This window comes from Columba livia, chromosome 15 (genome assembly GCF_036013475.1).
Source record: "Columba livia isolate bColLiv1 breed racing homer chromosome 15, bColLiv1.pat.W.v2, whole genome shotgun sequence".
NCBI lineage: Eukaryota > Metazoa > Chordata > Aves > Columbiformes > Columbidae > Columba > Columba livia.
In genome coordinates this window covers 9,571,620-9,592,474 of record NC_088616.1, presented here as the reverse complement: position 1 = coordinate 9,592,474, position 20,855 = coordinate 9,571,620, and the positions used below count along the sequence as shown (strand labels likewise).

General features: G+C 45.0%; 1 protein-coding gene across 13 annotated transcripts in view; it reads right to left on the bottom strand.

Moving 5' to 3' along the window:
- LOC102088507 (acyl-coenzyme A synthetase ACSM4, mitochondrial) overlaps window positions 1-20,033 on the bottom strand; it is a 164,663-nt gene extending 144,630 nt beyond the window's left edge. For 8 of the 13 annotated variants that reach the window (XR_010466345.1, XM_065031042.1, XM_065031043.1 and 5 more), the window contains exons 1-3: window positions 19,515-20,027; window positions 19,227-19,303; window positions 5,126-5,177 (exon numbers count right to left, since the gene is read on the bottom strand). The gene's annotated coding sequence lies outside the window, so the exon portion shown is untranslated. Of the gene's footprint in view, window positions 1-5,125; window positions 5,178-19,226; window positions 19,304-19,514 lie in introns of all 13 variants that reach the window. The other 5 variants (XR_010466346.1, XR_010466347.1, XR_010466344.1 and 2 more) reach the window with 4 other exon arrangements.
- Window positions 20,034-20,855: the final 822 nt, after the last annotated feature.

Below are 20,855 nucleotides of genomic sequence, written 5' to 3'. Positions count from 1 at the left end.
AATACTTAGGTCAGAAGCAAGTTAAATTCAAACTACATTTGAACTTTTACTCTTTATCGTGGTTGTATATTTGCTTTAAAAGAAGTCTGGTTCTCAGAAAGTTCCAGGCACCAAATTCGATAAATTGGGGCACTTAGGGTCACAAGCTGGGTGCCCAAAAAAAGTAAGAAGGAAGCCACGAGCACTGCTGCTGAGCAGATGTCTGAGAAAAGACCAAAGAACTTGGGCAAAATTCCTTATTCTGTAAGAGTGAATTTGTTTTAATTAAAATAATTTGGAGTTACTTCAGCTATACACAGCATTCATGTTATATGCCCTGCTTAAATTAGTTTGGCCAAAATAGTAAACCTGATAATTCAGGGCTGGATATAACCAATTAGATTTACTGTATGATGCACTATAATCTGATCAAGCAGTCTCAAAGGATTTTACTTGTTAGCATTTCAAAAGCATAAGAGGTTTTTGAATAATTTATTACATTTCTTTCAAGCTCATCTTTGTTAATTCATTATGTAAAGATAAGGCAGATGTTTTACAAAGACTTATGCCATATCTATTTTAACTTATATTAATCTGTTTCCAAAGACCTACATTTGACAGACAGCTTGGCTGAAAATAACAGGTACTGGAAAAGCTTTAGCAGGAGGTGAGGGTTGTGGCTTCAAAAATTCAGATCCAGAGATACAGGGATTTCCCTGACCCTCCACTTTCTGAGAAAGAAATTCTCATTTACTTCTCCCTGGATGCCTGTCTCAAACCTAAACTTAGTGGGGAGAGAGGCTAAACACATGCACTCATGCTTCTGCTAGAAGCTACAACATTCGTTGCATCACAATCTCTGGAAATAGAAACATGAGTTTGATGAAACAAAAATCCAAACAACCACAGTTCAATCTGATGCAGGCATTTTCACGCTGCCCACTGATGTGATTTGCGAGCTGGCATTTGCTCACTCTGTGAAATAACAGGCAGTAGTTGTTCCCAGGGAGGGTGGCTCACTCCTTCATCTGTGTCCCAGGAGGACACCTTCGTCACCAACTTATTTTTGCTTTGTTCATGTTCTGCCCAGGAACAAGTTACTCGCCAGAGGTTTGAATTTCTGTGAACAAACTTTACCGAGTTCATTCGGAAAAGGGCACACATTCATTATTCAATCTCTTTTCTGGGAGCTCAAGGCAGGGTAACCCCCAAGGGCTGCAGAACTACATCTTTCAGCACAGGTCCCTCTTCTCTCACTTTGAACTGAGTGATGGCACCTGAGCGGCTCTGTGCCCAAAGGTACCATCTTACAGGGATGCAAAACTGAAGCATAACCTTCTCTTTCTTCACTGAGTAAGGATGCTGACTTTCAGAACCCACACAAACTTGACCACTCACTGTAAAACATTTTTACCTGGATTTGTTCTGCAGCTTAAGCCAGATACAAAGGTCATTTTTGTCTCACTCTTACCCCAAAATGTAACTGTATTTTTGTTAAAAGGTTATTTCTTTCCATAATGACCCTTCTCCGGGAGAATGTGCGCATAGTATCAACCTCCACATACATCTGCATTATAACTTCCTATATATTATTCTTCATATATGCTGCTATTCTGATTTTACTCCAAAGAACCAGCTACCTTGGGTAGTACAGCTGGGTGTTGCACACTGTGATCATGAACTATGTATCAGCCCAGAAAAGGAGGGCAGCATCAGGAACCAACCCTAGGCAACTCACAGTATGGTCCTCAGTGAGCGGCCCTGTGCCCCACACAGCCAACTGAAATTACTTGAAAAGAGGATTAGGAGTTAAATATACTCATTTCAGGAAACAGATATGAGCATCCTTCTGAAACATCTGTTCTACCTGTCCTGAAGAAAAGCTACTCTTCCAATAGCAAACTCAGAAACATTTCTCATGTTACAAACCCACTTCAATCTTTGGGATCTCCTGACAAGTTAAGCTGACAATAGCTGAAATAAGTGCACAGAGTCTCCCTGAAAATACAGACTTCCCATTGCCAAGCCAGACTCCAACAAGTAGCCTGCTTTCAAGGACAATGTCTGGAGAGTCCCATGTACCTGAGGGGCTTCTCAGCATTTCCTTACTGCCAGTGTTAGAAGAGACATGATGTTCCTCAGTCACAGCAAGAACGGATCTGTCTCGCTGTAACGAGCGCTCCATGACCAACACCCTGACAGCAGGTTTTCTCATCTTTGTTGGCTGGCACAGAGTAACAGAGAACAAACATCAGATAACATGGGATTTCTGTACATCCCTGTACCCTCTCAAAGAAAAGCATCATTAGGTTCCAATATAAACTCAAAGCTCACTACTGTAGTATTTACATATTAACCAAAATAGAGCCAAGTTATTTTAAATGGATGTTTAGATACCAGCTTGTCACCAGCTGGGGTCATCCAGAGATAAAAGGTGAAATTCACCTCAAACTATAAGTAGCAAGTAGTCACCACAGTCTCAGGAAGCAGCTGCAATTCAGATATTTCTCTTGGGACATGATGGATCTGGAGCTGTTTCTCTCTACCAGCTATAGGAGGAGTGCAGACAACTATCCTACACTTATCAGATGTCTGCACTTGGGGTGATATGAAAGCCACCATTCTTCAGTTAGAAGAGTATCTAAATTCTGCATGTTTACACTGCAAATAGCACTGTGATGTATGCAAAACAAGATAATAGTCTTGCCTATGGGGACAAAAGGGGAAAGAAGAAATTACTTGGAGATTTCCTAGAAAACAAAACACTTCTGCTGCAAGAGATGTCCAAGTATGCCAGGTCAAGAGATTTATATACAACTTGATGAGATGTTTGCTGGAACTGCAGGCCACTTGAAAGCAAAATTATATTAGCAAAAGCTACAAGCACGTAAATGAGAACACTGTGACCCAGCAAGCATACCTCATGAAAAAGCATTACTTCTTTAAGTGAGGGCTGGGCCCATCAGAGGAAGTTCCTGTTGTTTCCAGTTCAATACTGTGCTGCCCACCAACCCTTCACGGGAAAACTGCTATTTAAGCATCCTTTGAACCAAGGCTGATAGCACTTTCCATCACAGGTCATGCCAAATGTTGTCTCCATTGTAAGTCACGGGTAACTTTTGAGGGGCAGTAGCTAAAGATTGCCAAGGCTACATGGGGAGCATCAGCACCAAGAAGAAAAGTCTCTGTACGCAGGCGCATAGTAACATGGTATTATAATGCATACAGTGGCAGTGCTCATGTGCAATATTGATCTAAAAAGAAATCCAATGATAAAGCTGGAAAGATCCCAACATTTAATACTCTTCCTTACTAATCTACAATAGTTTTTTAAGCAATAATGAGCTTTGAGTTAACTCATTAACTAGAAAGCAAATTCTAATTCAGGAATTTTATCTTTATTCCATTTTCAAAACCATCTGGACATAAATCATGCAGATAAATTAATATCAAAAATACGCAGCTATTACTAATTATGGTATGCTGTGCTGTTTCTCCCACCACCTGCTAGTGATGACACAACATTACTCAAGAATAAAGCCTGATAAGCTTGATGAATAATTTTTAGTCTATTTTCTTCAGCTTGCAAATGATCTCTGAGCAGATTTTTCTCCCCCCCATATCTAACTTGTTTTTTAAAATTAGTCACAATGGTTTTGGTGACTAATTCCTGATCTGTAACTTGTTTATGAGTTCTGCGTTGCAAGTGCTTGAGATTTGAAATTCAAATCTTTGGTGCATAGTTTAGATTTGACACGTAATTCAATAGTGGTTTAGTCCCTGACTAGATAACCACACAATCACCATCTCAAGCTTAATATATGCATTTGGAGACTTAAAGTTCCCTTTCTACCAACTTGTAGTGGTTACTTACAGTTTGCTGCACCTTAACAGACCATTCAAAGTATGCAGAAACAGTGCAAAATTAAGGAAGCTTGTGGTTGTGGGCTGGAGGAAAAGGTAGAAGAGGTAAGGAACTGCCTGAGATTACTGCTAGTTTTGAAGATACTCCCAAAAAGCAGAAGAATCAGCTATTCCTAGCAATCCTTCAAAATAATACATTCACCACTGGATCAACATAACACAAGTCTTTACAGGCACCTGCAGACAAAGGCAGAGAACTCTTCTGAGCACAGTTCATCTCAGCCATCCTCCTCTATGGCTAAGGATGGCCTCGCTAAGAGCACCAGCCACACAGGATCACACCTGCTACCACCCAACTCCAGAGGCAGTGACATTATCATGCAATCAAACACTTCTGGAAACCAGCCTGTAGCTAAAGGTGGGTAAAAAATAGAAATGAAATCACCAGACAGCATCCTCTGGCCTATATTTTGCAGGAGATCTACAATGCTCTAAAGGGATAATAAATTAAACTTATGGAAAGAGCTTGCACTTTTAATGCAAAACAGATTGGCTGAAGAGAAATAGCTTGTGAAGCAGCTGTAGTATCTGCCCCAGACTGCCAATTATACTTTGTGTAACACCACCCTGCACCTGAATACTCTGTGCCATGTTACATCTCAGTCCACTGCTCTTACAGGACTGGTTATTTACAGAATGGCACAAGCTGATCATAACAGTCCCTCCAGTCTAAAGCTTGTGACTGTGTCATTGTAGAAGTTTCTAGAATGGCTCTTTTCTCCTGACTGCCCTGCCACAGGTACTTCAGAGCATTCAAAGATGTGCCATAACCAATACTAAACTTAATTATTAATTAAAACACCAGAGAAGAGTTAAAGTTCAGTTTTAATTTTGTCCTATTAATTATGATTAAAGCACTTTTCACAACTTGCTAGTAGCATTTTCTTCATTAATGCAGTAATTTCACTCATTAGTTTTCATCTGCAAGTCAGCCTCACTTAGATCAGCACTTGGATTTGCCTTGTAAAAATAAATGAATAAAAAAGAGCACTCAAAGCCCCCTTTCCAATGAAAAGCGATCCTGTGATTCTACTCAGGAGGTTAATTGAACCATATGGTCCCAATTTGCAGTTCTGTTCCAGCGAGATGAAATGCATGGTCAAATTTCTTACAAGTTTAATTGAATAAGACAAGACCATTTTGATGGAAGAATTGACTGATAAGAGGGGAAACCCCCTAAAAGATAGCTTAACACTCCAGTGTTTGCTTCAGGTTTACTCACATGTTCTGCCTGTTTCTCAGCCATCGACAATAGTTGTGTGCTTGCAAGTTACCTGGAAAGAAAAAAAAAAAAAATCCAGGAAGTTTTTTTGCATTCCTGGGGTGAAGAGCTTAGGTTTCCACCTTCATGGTGATGTTTCCCAGCAGCACAGTAAGTCTTTAGCTGTCAGAGGCACTCACATTTAGACTTCTGGAGCCCATCTCATAGCCCAAGGAAGCTTACAGGATGCAGGCCCAGGGCAACATTGCAACTAGGAGTCCTCCAGGCACATCTCATTAAACATAACTTTAGAGTGGGGGGAATACCCTAGATCAAGAAAAACTAGCTTAAGAGAGGACATGTTGCTCTGATGTCTAGGCAAGAGAACAAGTTAACATGGGACTTACTGGGACTGAGTGCTGGTCCTGTAAAGGCACAGCAGGAATAGGGAGCACTGGCCAAGCTCCTGTTGGATGTTACACACCAGGAAAATCAAAGCTTCTGCCTGCCTTTGTACAACCTTTTTATCCCCAGACCATAAATTATTGTGTCCTTACCAAGAAAAAAAAAATTAATGGAGAATTTTAAAATAGGGAATTTTCAAATAGTTTTGGAAATAAAGTGCTACATCTGGCACAGTTAGGCACTTACAGCACACATTTTACTGACAGCAGCAAGTGGCTAAAGGAAGGATAACAAATGGGAAGGGATGAAACCCAAAAGGTGGAGGAAGGACCTTGGCAATAGGACCACGGGCTGTTAATTGGTTTCCTGTTGCTGTGTTTAACCCCAAGAGAAAGGTGAGAGTGAAGAACCAGGGCTTGGGAACAGGACACAAACTGCTGCCCCCAGTTAAAGGCTTGCCCTGCAACACCAGAGCAGCATTTGCAGGTTTTGCTTCATGCAGTGCTAGGGGAATACAAGTCATGGGGCATGTCTGGTCCCAGCTGAGTTTCTTGCTGACACACCTGTCTCTACCACCCACTGCTGTCAGGGGACACTGGGACCTGCTCTGTACAGACAGCCCTCACCATCTGCGCGCTGTGCCCAGGGGAATGAGGACCCAGGCAGCAGAACCATTAACTGCTTTAAATAAACACTGTATTAGTTTAAATCATTAGGGAGGGGCTGGGTTTCAATTGCTTTTTGATTTCCTTTCCTACTTGTCCCTGCCATACCATTTTTTTCCCTTCCATTTTGCTGGTATGAAACATGTTTTATTGTTTCATTTGCTGGTTTCCATTTCTCCAGGAAAACTGAACATTGTGATGGAATATCTCCCCATTCTGTCTATTTCTTACAGTAAAAGCTGCCAGACAACAAAGCACACAGGGTACCATACATCTTGGGCAAAGGCATCCTCACAAGGCACAAGGTGAAAGGCTCTGGTCTTGCCTATAAATTGCAAACTATTGTAAAAAGGCCTGAGGGGGGAAAGAAAGAGAAAGAGAGACTCGTCTAATTTGTTAGACCTCTGCCACAGCTGCCTAACTATTATTGGCTTGGGAAATTACTGCCAACGTGCCCAGTTTTCCAGCCAAACTCATTCAGGGATGTTACTCCTATTCGCAGTGTTTCTCACAGAGCTCAGGAAGAAAGTCTGTGCTCAGACCACTATGCCACACAGCTATCACCAGCATCTGGCCTACAAGAAAGACTGGTTACTTCAGAGAGTTAAGACCAGAGACAGGTATCATTGACTATCAGCAAAGAAAAATTAACAAGTAACTGGTTTAACAAGAAATCCAGAGCCAACCTAGGACAAAAGATAAAAATCAGTTCTTAAAGTCCTTAGGCTCCAGTTGCTAGGGCGACAATAGCCCACCTCTTCACAAAGTAGCTTAGGGAATTGAAAGTCCGTAGAGAAAGGAAAGTCAAAAGCTGCAGAGAGCAGCAGCTGAGTTTTGAAAAGTCAGATGAGAAAAACAGGTCTTCAGGAAAGGAGGTCTTAGCTTATCCTTGCAAGTGCCAGTTCTCAGCAATGGTCTAAAACATGTTTATTGGAAAGAGGAGGGGATGGGAGGAGCAGGAGGCCACAGATCATGCAACAGGAAATGGTGGTGAGGCCAGAAGCCTTGTTGATGCCCCCAGCTTCAAGGGCAACTAGCCCACAGGACAGGAAACATTACAGACTGACCCACCAACATCCACTCTCTGCTTCTGCCCTCCTATTACCTGTCTCTCACCAAGCTGAAAGTGGCCATTTCTAATGAGCTGGCACAAGCCAACACACTAGATTGAATATATATGATGTTTCCCATGTGATGATGAACTAGGAAGCACATACAAGATGCATGCTCTTAGGTCATGCAGAAACCACATACCATACATCACAAAAAGTTACATCTGCACATCACACACCTTAAACTGTATGAAAATTGTCCTGTACCAGAGACCCCAACTGTGATCACTTCCATGTCAAGGCTATAGAAACACAGCCTTTCCCTCAAAAGCACATGTTCAGGAACAACCTAATTAAAGTGTCTCATTTTCAAAGTATTTGGGTCCCCACACACACCTTCAAATATGAACCTGGACTATGGCTTTACACATAGCGGGCTTCTGAAGAGCCAGAAAGTCATCAGAACAATTTGTTCTTGGGGATAACAGACCATGTGCCATAGGAGCATCCAGATTTCATCAGTGCAACTCCCATCCAGTTAAGAGCACCGCTGACCACCAATCTATAAACCACACACCCATGCTTTGAAGACAGTAACAAAGCTTGTAGGGCTTACAAGCCACAAACATTAAATTGTATGCATTGTTTATTTAAAAGCGTCACAAGGTTCTCATTTGTCTGATTAACTACCTGCTCAGCGCTATAATCAAATGAAAAGCCCGGATCTCTGCTGACCCCAAAACACTTAAAACAATCACTAACAGCTAAATATGAACTGTCCTCCATTTTACTTTCCATTTTAACTTTCCATATAGCTTTCTCCCCTACACAGCCCACAGCAAGATGACATAAGTCTTCCCAGGTCTTTAAAAGCATTTTCACAAACCTATTTTTAAGTTTACTAAAGTCACCTTGTTAATTGTGTCTTCTTGGCTTCCTCAGATGACCACTGCTGAGGATGACTTCACTTCTGGGAGGGATGTGACTGCTTATGTAGATATTCACACAGCACAAAAGAGATTACCAGAACACACACATCTCACAGCTGATTCTTGATGGTTCGTTACACGTGGTGTTAACACCAGCAAAGTATTTTGGGTTCAGGAATCAGTGAGCACCTGTGTTGATAAGGAAGGCTAAAGAAACAGCACATGCTCAAGGTCATACTGCAAACATGGCATTTTAACTTCCTTACCATCTTCCCTAAGAGCCAGGGAAATGCTATGCATGACTCGGGTGTAAGAGTCAAGCATTGCACCTGAGCTAATTTTAAATCACCTTGAGCTGGAATTAATATAATACAAGCCAGACAGAGCAGCAGGAGCCTGGCTGGCAAAGCCCACCCAGGGAGCATGGCAGGTACCTGACAAGTCACCTTATGCTGGTCTCTGCTACTGCCGATAAATTAGTTGGCCCAGACAAAGCCTGCTCGAGGAGGACAGCACAAGCCACACTCGCTCCTCTGATGACAGCCCCAGCAGGTCCCACAATGGCACAGTTTCTTATTTGCCCCCAGACCCACCATCCTGATTCATGATGTCAGCTCTTCATTCATCACGGCAGCAGGACCGGAGATTGTTAGCTTTCTTTGCACACTCATCTCACCTACTCCTCTGGGAAACTTTCAAGCCTCCTAACTCTTGCTGTCAGCTGTCAAGATAATTAGAGATATTGTTTATTGCAGCAGAGCACTTTGATTGACATCTTTGTTAGAGTGCAGAGCTACCGTCCTATGGCAGAACTTCACAAAAGCATATTAGTGCCATTAGTTTCAAGGCAGGTAGAGAAGAGCAGAGATGTTATTCTTCCTTTGGCTTCCCTTTTACAGTTTTCATTTAAGAGATGACAGTGCATTTTCCTGGGTTTAGCTTTATCTAAAGTGGGTCAGATAGTCACTGACCTCTGTTTTTTGATGTGATGTTACATCCAGAGAGGGGAGAACAAAGCCAAGTAATGCTTGGTAGGAAGATGCATTTAGCACATCCTTATAAAGGGCCCCGGCCCCAGTTTGGGGAAGTGTCACCAGAGCTCAGGAGTTTTGCTGGGTCGTTGCTTCTCAGTCATATATATTACAAAGCAAGAACAAACACAAAAGGCTTAAAAATACCTTTCCACAGGTCAGCATCGCTCCTTCCTCTGGGTTACATCAGAACTTTCCTGTTCTTTATCTGTACAATCTACTCCCCAGCTAATGCTTTTCTATGGCACAAACCCCTTGAGAATAAAATAAGAACAAGTATGAAGTAATGAGGGCAGACCTGCTTGCATAAGAAAATGTAAGAGAACAAAACTTGCCTTTTCTGAAAGACTATGCTTGGAAACAAAGCCGCAGTACCTGCTTTGTTTAAAGAATGCTGAAGGTGATGCAAGATACCATCACATGGTTCTGTTCATCCAGGACAGACATTATTTTACTTTATCTCAGTTCTTTCTGCTCCACGCAGAAAATACCTTTCCTGAAATGCAAAGGTGACATGGAAAGTTTCACCTGAAATGGCTCAGCTCTTACAAAATTAAAATGAACTCAAACCTTACCCAATAAATCAGGAAGTGTTTGGCAACCCAATATAATTTTATTTTTCCATAGATGTCATGGCACACAACATCCGACCCCTGAGGCCAGGACCAGGCTGTGACAAAGACAACCATCCCAAAAAAGTCACAACCATGCTCTGCTCTGTATATCCAATACACATTAACAGGAAAACAATGCACAGCATTTGACCTCTCCAGATAAGTTTTTCTAATTTGAATGCACTACACATCTCCAGCCTGGATGCATTCAGCCTAAAGGCCTGTCTTAAACAGCTGCTCTTCTGCCACCTTTCCTACCACCCACTTAGTAGAAGGCTGATGGAAGTGCATCTCTTAAGTATTTTTCACCCTGACAAGTTATAAAGGAAAAACTGGATCTCATTTTAAGAAGCATCCTCACCAGCAACAAAAAGATCTGTGTTCAACGGATATTTACTGTTTATAAATAAAAAATAATTGGCTGGTCTGCACTGTGCGGATTATGTTTTCAAAGGTTTAAAACTGAAGCTGGCATAAGCCCAAAACCACTGTAGCTCCTAAAATTCTTCCTTCTTCTCGCCTTTTAACTAACAGAGGCACACTGGTCTATTCCTAATTAACAAGATGATGGGGTTCACACTACAGCACGGCGACATCAGGAAGGGGTAGGAAAAACACAATATTAGTAGTAAATGAGTATTTATATTTTGTGTTTACACTTAGGCTCAGCATAGAAAAACACACTCAGAAAATACAAAGAAAACACCAGAGTTCATTAATGCTCCAGCACTTTTTACACTCCCCATTTCCTCCTATTCCTCTACAAGGTAACCCAAATCTCTGTGATGCGGCATCACCAGCCATAAGCTCTACATCTCCCCAGGGTTTCAGGAGGACCGTCAGGACAACAGAACTGAACGTCTGCCTGGTGGCTCTGCAAGTGGCCTACTTCCCAGTCACACCCCAGGAGCCTCTGAGCTCTCTCTGCATTCACACTGAACTCTTCCTATAATAAAAAAAACAAAGTGAGCCACATTACAGCTAGCAACAGCCAAAGCACCTCCAGCACTTTTTGCTAAGCAGAGAGAGCAGGGATGCAGAAATCTTCTGCCTAATTGCATCTCCATGCTGTAGTGACCTGCCATGTCCTGCCCCTGTTGAAGGCAGGGGTGGTGGCTTAATCCCTTACCAGATAGTGGCTCTGGGTGCAAGATGAGCATCTGCAATTAGCAGCATGTATCGGTTTCATCTGTCTCCAGTGCCCAGGGGAGCTGACTGTCAGAATAGCTCCAGCTGTTTTAATAAAGCTCAAACCTGATGTCTAAAGGTTAGTCCACTTCTAAACTGCACTTAAACACTTCAGGTGGCCTGGCTTTGAGGGCCACTTGCACAAAGGACTCAGCGTCCCTTGTTCCTTTGTGATTTAACAGCACAAAGTGAACAGAGAAAGAGAGAGAGCTGGTGGGGGCAGTCCTGCAGCCCTCAGAGGAGAAGCAGCAGCAAGGAGCACCAGCACCACCACCACCACAAGCCCTCCAGCAGCCTGGAAACACATGTAGTAAGTGCTCTGAGCCAGGATACAGAGAGCAGGACTGGTAACACAATAAAGGGCAGCTTACAGGCTGCAGAGGGAGATGGAGACAGGAAGGAAGTGACCTGCAGTCAATATTGAAAGCTGCTGAACACCTCCACACATCTCCAGAGGAGTAGAGAGCGGCTGCACGGGCCACCTTCCCTTGGCCTTCCTCCTGGGCAGGCCAACCCCAGCTCCCATGTCCTTCTCAGGCTGCCAGCTCCATGGTACAACATCCATGGACCATGGGAAAATGACTTCCAGCAGGGCCAGCAGTTGCATTGCCACCGGTCTGTTTACCCACTCAGGATCAACTCCCGATTTGGCTCTTCCATTCATGACCAAGCAGAGAAGCAAAAAAGAAGAGTTAAGTGGCTGTGCAGCCTGGAGAGCTCAGTGAGGGACTGAGACTCCGTTTCTAGAGTACAGACAGCAGAGCCTGGCATTCTGCATACTGGGATCAAACCCAGCAGTATTGACAAATACTCTAATTCTGAACATTTCTTGCATATATACATTGGCTTGCGACAAGAAAGCTTCCACTGACTTCTCAATAGAGGGTCAGGGCTGAATTTTTAAAAGCACGGTCAAATCACTTGCCCTGTAGCATCCTATAAGGAATATCTCCATGGATTTAAAAAGAAAGAAAAAATCAGAAGACAATAGTGCAGTTAATACTAATCTAACTATGAGCTGTACAACACAGAACAATACTTAGCAGATTGGTGCACACTATAACAATGGAAAACCTAACCAAGGTAGATTAGAAGGAGGGGTGCCAATCATAGGAGAATAACTGAATTAGGTACAGCCTCCAAAGTACCATCCTCCCAAAAATGGGCGCCCATCTCATGGGTCAAGCATGGGGCATTCATCCTAGTTCAGACCGCACTGACACACCATTAGTGCAGTATTTACAGTTCTAGAGGTATTTTCTCCCATTTCCCATCTTTCTGATCTCAAAACAGGCACAATTCAAAAGGAAAGGAGGTAAAAATGGGACAGCATCTTAACAGAGAGTGGGGAACATTTGCATAAAATGAGATTAGAGAGGCTTTCAGCAGCACAGGCTGTTTCTGGGTAGATCAGGGTGGTTGCTCAGCTTCAGGACATCACAGCCTAAATGGAGCAAGACTGGATTTTTTGAGACAGTGGCCTTGACAAGATCATTACTTTCCTTTTACTTCACCCTGAAACACCGGGATTTATGTGCTGTGCAACATCCTGCTGAGGCTAATGTAGCTGCCAGACACCAATACCAGCACCCCATGGGGCAGCTGAGCTATTTGTGCTCTCATTGGAGCTTCTATCACCACACTGGGACAAGCGCCTGGTGCTTTGCATGGTTTTGGTGAAGTACCACCCCCTGTCAAACCTGCCACCCTCAAGCAAGTCTCCAGGGACCTTAGGATCAGCTTGTTTAACTCAAGACACTTTTGTATAGACCACTGCAGTGCACCTCTATAGTAACACAAACCACAGTGTCCATCACTATACACTGGCTTCTTAAGAGTTATGTTCAAAGCAGTACCTTCTACATGCTCCATGCCTCACCATGCCAAAATCACCTTCCACCCTGCAATGAAGGCTGAAAAGAGGAGATAAGTTTCATTGGTTTGCAGACCATCCTTTGATAAGATCACCCTGATTCTCCAAAAACACAGCAACACTGAAGTATTCCCAAGTGACAGTCTTTCCTCGGGGTCTCATCTGAGCACTGACTGCCATAAAGCCAAGGTTCATGCCCAGAAATGCATCTGCAAAGAGAGGAACTGCTGGGTGGATCGGAGAGTTCAAACAAGGAGGCAACACCCAGCAAGCCAAAACTCCCGTGGAAATTTGCAGCTACAGAAAGCAGTGTTATGATCACAGACTCGTCATCCAGTGTCACTGACACCAGGCAGCACTAAATACTGCCACTGGCATGCACAAATGAAGAGTTCTGATTTCATTGCCTCTTATGTGCTTTTTAGATGAAATAACCTCTTGGTACAAGAATCAGTCAGCCTGTCTAATCAATTAGGGGTTAGGCAAAGAGGAATATAGAAAGAAAAGGATGAACAAACAGTGCCAATTATTTTTCAGCTCATTTCAGATTCTCTCCATCCCCACCCACATTCTAGCTCTATCCCTTGCATCTTCTAGCATTTTTTCCCTACCATCATACATCACTTTTTATCACTCCCGCCATTTGGTTTCTCAAGTCCTCCTCATCTAATCAGTGAAAACTTTATCTGTCTCTCCCAAACGCAAAGCCTCAGTGAGCTATTTCAGAAGAGGTTCCACAAGCATATATTTCTCCTGACAGGCAAAGTCTGAAAAATTGCCTAATCACGGTCCTCATACCCTATATGACAGTCTATTCAATGCATTAACTGATACTTTATGGCATGAAAGAAATAGCTAAGTTTTTTAAAAAGCTCCTGATACCAAATATCAGGCAACATTCTTTAACTCCAACTGCCAAAACTTGTGCTTACTCATTCATTGTTATTCCCTGCCACACATTTTCTGAATGGAAAGTCAAAATGCTGAACGCATTTTAACCTAAATAATCAAGCACTGACTTCAACAGCAGCAACTGCTCTAAATCACTGACATGTTTTATATTTTAAGGGCAAGCTAGGTTTTTTGCACTGTACTTCCATTCGCGTTCTTCCTAGGGAGAGGAACCAGGACAGGAGTCAAGCAAGGCTGGTGCTGGGCAGGCAGGAGCAGACAGCAGGCAGACCAGGAGGGGAGAGCTCAGAGGGATTTCAACAGAGGGACAAGCTTGAATCAGAGGTAGAAAAAGCTACCTAACCATATGACATATTATTAGTATATACTTATATTACAGTGGGTAATAGGATAATGTACTTAAGTGATAAATACAATAAACACCTAAGCTTTGAGTAATGCATGAGCAGTAACTAGGGGGTTTTCATACTGCATTCTCTGAGTCAGCCCAAGGTCCGCCCTGGGCAGCTCTGGGGCTGGTCCAGCAGCACAGAATGTAAAGATGTGCAGTCTCCCTTCAGGCCACCTTGGGTTTCCCAGCATCCACCTCTGCTCCATTCGGACTAGTTAACCAACCCTAACACTGCACCGCTGCTCCATCTGGACTAGTTTAACCTATCATCACTCCCCACCTCTGATCTGTCAGGACTAGTCAACCAATGGTTGTAGGAACTGGGGGTGCAGGGTGGAATGTGGTTCTGGGAACTGGGGACAGACACAAGTCCCAGGGCTTGGGAGAGAGGGAGGGATATGGCCCAAGGCTCTGGGCAGAGGGAAGGATTTGACTGTGGGCACTGGGGGACAAAGAAGCCAAGTTGCTTGTGGACCTGGGTAGAGGGAGGGCTATGGCTGTGGGAAGTAAAGGGACAGAGATGGATGGACACTGTACATGCAAATTAAGAATCACTTGATTTTATGGATCTCTTTTCACTCACTGCCAGTATCAAAACGATGGGGTTACTTCATAGAGATGGCAATCTCTCAGAGTTTCACAGAGGCTGAAACCACTTGACGAAGTAGTGATGTAAGGCAAAACAACACTGAAGACATTAATTCTGCAGAGCAAAGCACCAGGGAAGGGGATGGCAAAGAGCAGGGCTGCTGGAGCAAGGTCAGCTTGGCTCCCATATGGGAGCACAACTGCAGCCTAAAACCCAGCCTGCACTGTAAGAACCGGCATGTACAGTGGAACTGTTTTTCTCGGTACGCTTGGCAAGCTCCTGTGACTGTCATCAGTCATACAGTTCAGCTCAAAGGTAGACAGAGTTTTGCTCCCATCCAGTTATTGACTGATCAGCCTGTTAAAAGCTTTGTCACCAGCAGTTGAACACCACAGCAAGTCTCATCTGGGGGCAGGGAGGCTGTCACAGCTAAAGGCATCAGGAGACATCTGTCACCCTCATGCCCACCCACACCGTCAGCTGGACGGAACCAGCCCTCCTCCTCTCTGTGTGCATGAGCCAAGAGAAAGGCTGGAGAGCAGTGCTTGCACTTCCCACCTGACACACTGCTCCAGCAACATGGACCTCAACTCTCATCGCAGGCTCAGTATTTCACCCCCAACATACATACACACAATGATTTCACGGTTTTGTTTCTCTGCACACCTTGAGACAAACGAGCACAGCTGTTCAAATGAGCAGAGCATCCCACAGTGCTCAGAGGACAAAACGTGCTCTGAACAGGGAGACAATCTGAGCCTTTACACGGATGAACACAAGCCACTTGTCTGATGAGCAAATGACAAAACTGGGAATTTTAAAACTTCTGACACCAACAGCTCAGCATCCAGGCCCCAGGAAAGAACGCTTCTGCCCCCAGGTGGCAAGCAATCGATATTTAAAGGTAACTTAAGACAATGGAGAAGAAACAGTGCCCAACACCTCATTCACCAGCATTAAGGGATACAATATTTGCACTCACTTATTCCATCAATAAAGCTTGTCATATTTTCCTTCCCTGGTCTTTGGCATCCAGTGCAGCAAACAACAAATGTCCACATCCTTGAGGCAAGTTTTGGCCACAAGCCCCAAATGCCGAAGCTTTAGTGTATGAGTCGAGTCAATAGGAAAGCTCTGAGTCTTCCTTAGGATGTGCAATTTTATCCCACTCCCATCCCTAAGAAGTCAGAGCAAAACCAGTCACAGCCAAGGAGCAGACTTCAAACCACTCCTTGGGTGAAGGCTCTTGTGCTATCTCTTCTCCATTAGCCTTAGATGTAGCAGTAAAGTACAGAAAGACAGGGGCAGGGGAGAGAAGTTCAGAAACAGTCTACTTTTGCTACCTGCATTTTTTGGTAAAAGCACAAGGAACAAGACTCTGGCCTGGCAGGCATCTGTCACAGCCCTTCGTTGTGGCAGCTGGGCAGACACTAACCCTCCCTCAAGAAAGCAATTTTCTTCCTTGAGCTCCCTCCTGCTGCCCTTGCACAGCAGAAGGAGCCAACAGCATCTGCACTGAGGGATGGCTCCTACCAGCCCCAATGGAAACTACCAGGAATCTCAGGAGAAGGAAACCCACAGCCTCTCCAGGGAGTTAGTTTTCATCCATGCAGCTCCTCACACCATTTTTGCTGGAGGAGAAACTTCTGGTGACCAAGAACAAAACACTCAAACATTCCTTCCTCAAACAGAAACAAAACAAGACACAAGTACGGAAGAGGTAGGAGGCGGTAGTTTTTTGCATGCCCAGTTGACTCCAGATTCCTGGGTAATCATGTTTGTTTATGGGAAATTCGCTCTTCTTACATCAACTTTGGCAATAGTCGATATAAAGCAAAAACATCAAAAAGCGTAGAAGTGACATTAGAATCTGGAATTGCTCTTTCATTAGCAATTGTACTTTCTTACACAGCATGGTGAGCTTATGCCATGCATTAAAGAGCACAGCATCCCTGCCATTAGCATGAGCTCTTACTGATCTGATTGCTGGTCTTAAAGCTGTGTTGATGAGTACTATTATTTGCTATTTGACACAAGAGGTGAAGAGGTAAGATTCTTCTATACTGCTCTTGAAGCGCCTCTCTGACTTCTTTGAAGAATAATGTAGAAGTAGATAGAAATCTTCACCAAGATCATATTTGCTGGGTGATGTACATTAACTGAGCACAGAAACACAGTAGATCAGAGCAAAAATGCACCTGTCCTAGCATCCTGTCTCCAATAGGGGCCAACATAAGACACTTAAATGACAGCATAATAACAAAGTGGTATTTCCCTGCTGTGATATTTTCCTGCCAGCTTTCAGCAAGCTCTGGTAGGTCAGAGCCTGCCTCAAGTAACTATATTCTAAACAGAGTGTTTAGCTGGTAAACTGAGGCACTCAGTAATGAAACGTATCTCCTCCAAAGTCTTAAAAGAAAACAGAGAATCATATCTAGTGCCTTACAGAAAGTAACAGTCTGTGAAACACTACACTTTGCTTTGGAAAAATCCCCAAGGAGAGTCAACATGCTGGTTGCTTTGGTGCAGACAGTATCTGTCTCCCAGGAAAGGGATAGGCTTCTTTGGCTTAACACTAACACATCACTACCCTGTAGGGCCAGTCCAACTATGTCACTCCACACAATAAGTTCCCAACATGGATAACTGCTAGGATTGGCTTTAATGGGCAAGACTTCTCAGGAGTCATTTGTAAAATTGTCATGGAAGGACTTGATTCATCTATCAATTGTCTAGGTTAACCATTCCCAGTAGATGCAATAGAGGGTAAAGAATGGGAAACAACTCTAAATAAGAGGACAAAAATATTTCAGAGCAGTTGGATGGCTCCAATTACTAAAGAACAGTAGCTGGGGCCTTGAGAACTCAGCTTTACTAAAGGTCAGGATGAACTTTAATGTGAAAAGCTGTATAAAATTATCAGTCCCACCATCTGAGTCTCTATTGATTTCCTCCAGACTTCTCAAAACTTTGATATTACAGGCTGTTTCTTCTCCAACTGCAAGCAAATAAAGCTCCAGCTGTGTTAGTCACTAATTCTGACTTGGGTAAGAGAAGGTGAACATCACTACTTGTCCCTGTATGAAATAAGTATATACTATATCTACAAACCTGGAGTTCTCTATAGGATGATTAAAAAAACCAAACACCACAAACTCCAAAACAACCACACTGGGTTCTTTGTTTCCAAGCCACCTGACACATTTTTCATTCCGATTCCATTCTCTGAGCCTACACACCCTCACGCAGATACATGCACACCCACCCCCCTTTTTTATCCAGCTGTCACAATCCAGTGTTGCAAGACCCTGACCTTGCATCGTACCCAAGGTCTGCTCGTGCCTGATTACTGCCTTTGTTGATCTGCCATCACAGCCAGCACAAATCCACTCTTCCTTTGAGAAGATCCATTATCAAATGGTTAATGCTGTCACATATCACTCTCATTAATTTGTAAGAGTGAGGCCTGTGCATGACAGACTCCAGAGGTTCCTACAAGATGCAGATGAAGTAAATAGTTAAGATAGCACCACATAAATTAGCAGGTTAGCTTTTGTTTAAAAGGAAAGTTTAAAGGTTTCTATGAAAGCTGAATAAAGCTTTTTCTGTCAGTTATTGCAGCTGGTTTGAGATTTCACCAACTGGAACGGTGCACCGAGGTTGCATGCTATGTACTGCCAGTTTCTACCCCTGCTCACAGAAAAAAGGATTTGTTTCTTTATGAAGCCACATGTATCTGTGAGGCCACTCACCACAGCCCTTAAGAGCCTGAATATTACTGAAGTGGTTGGATCCTGGTAGCTGGACAGACTGAGAAAACAAGACACAGCAACGGTTGGAAATTTGGCAGAGATAACAAGAGTGTGGATGAAAACACAACAGTGTCCTTTATAAAGAGGCACAAACCCTGTGCTGTAATAACACATCCACTGAGGGGGTGTGTGCACACAGAATTCAATCCATGTTTCCTACCCTGGAGGAGAAGGTTACTGAGAAAGGTGCAAGGAGAGCTTTGTTTGCAGTAAGTGATTTAGTTTTGGGTGAGGTGGAGAAGGGAAGTCACCAAACACATTCAGCAGCAATGCAACCAAAACGTGGAGAAAGATAACATACCTGAAAAACACAGCTACCAACCTATAACATGTGCAAGTTCTAATCCTCTTGGAAATGGGGATTTAGCTGCCTAAAAACCACAGCATAAAGAAACTGTATTCCAGTTCAGCAGTTTCAGAGTCACGTTGAAAGGAATTAAACAGAAGAACTGAGTTCTACTTATGATTAAGCACTCTTAGGGCTGAGGCATAAAACTTTACTTTCCCTTTGGTGTTTCTGCAAACTTTGGGTTCTAGAAGCTCTTAGAACGATTCTTCTCATCGTGAATAAAATGGGTTGAGTTTCACAGGATAATGTGCGACTTTTAAGACAAAAATATAAGGCCTACTGTATGTGGTTTAAGTGCCTTTTTTTACTTACCAATGTCTTCATCTATTCCACGTAGGGACACACACTTCAACGTGCACAGGCTCCAGAGTGAACCAACTCTCTTCTTCCTATTCACAACCCAGAACAATGGATTAGTGATCCGTCTGCAGCAGATTTATAGTGCATATGGTAAAAAGGACTTAATGCAAACACTATAACCAGTTCGCTCATAAACTGGCAACTACAGTAATATTTAAAAAAAAAAAAAGGCAATAAGGAAAACCTGTTTAATTTCATACAGGATTTATTATAAAATATTTCGGTTTTGCTGGTTCTTACCAGTAGTACAACACGCTAAAGGCTGGTCCTGCTAAAGGCTGAGGAAGGGACACTCCTTTTCTCCTCAGGCGCACAGTACCAGAGGCCTGGGCCAGGCCAGGAGCCTTTAATGTGAAGCCCTGAGGTATCTCCACTCACATGGTGAGGTATTTTTACGTGTTCAAGCAGCGACACATTTCTCTCGAGCTCGTGTGAGAGAAAATGACACGACAAGTGAGAAAAAACACACCAAATGTTTTTCCAGAACGGCCTGGAGTGGAACAGGTTGCTGTGATGGTCCCTCAGCTCCGGCTCCACAGCCAGACGCGTGCTGGGAGCCGCCTACAGGGACCTGCAGTACAAAGGGAAGTCGATCGCTCCAGCAGAGCGGGCAGCGGAGAGCACCCTCTTGCTCACACCCGGTACAAACCCGGGTGACCGGGCCCTACGAGCGCGGGCCGGGCTGCACCAGAGGCACCGGGGCGGCGGGACGGGCCCTGAGCGGCGGTACCGCCCGGCGGCCGCTGGGGGGCAGCAGCGGGCGGGCCAGGGGCACCGCGCACGCGCTGCCCGGCAACGGCCGTAGCGCGGTTTCCTCACCGCGCACGCGCCACAGCCAACGTGCAACATCGAGTTCGGCCCGCCAGGAGGCAGCAGCGAGTCAGCTTGCGCACCATCGCGCATGCGCACCACTGAGGGGCGGGACCGACTGCCGCTCGCGGGGGCGGAGCGCGGACCCCACCTACGCACGAGCGGCACTGGGCGTCACCGCGCACGCGCCGTCCGCGCGCTGCTGCAGCGCGTGCCAGCCGGCGGCAGCGGCCGCGCGAAAGCCGGCACGAAGCTGGCGGGAAACGAACTGCGGCGCCGGCGGGACCGCGGCAGGGGACGGTCCGCGCGGCCCCGCGTGCACCGGGAGCTCGTGGCCCAGCGGCGCCGGAGGACTCCCGCTCCCAGCACGCCCCGGTGCCGCGGGGACGCCGCAATCCTGGGCGCTGCCCTCGCCCCCCCCGCACGGCCCCGATCGGCACCACCGCCCCTGAGCCTTTACCCGGGACCCGCAGGTCGCGCGGTGCCGGCCGGACGCAGAGCCCCCGGGCAGCCCCCTGGCCCCAGGACGCCTCTGTCCGGACCCCGTCCTGACGCTCCCCCGCCCCTCCCGGCGTTCTGTTCCACTGCGGTGCAGGGGCCATCCGGCCCCGCTCACCTCGATGGGCCCAGGCGGTGCTCGGCAGCAGATCCACAGACCGCGCTCCCTGCCGCAGCTCCTTCCATAGCGGCCCGGCCACACCTGGGGCTCCTCCAGCCCTGGGCAGCAGCTGCAGCCCATCAGCAACCTGGGGCCACCACCCCTGACAGCCA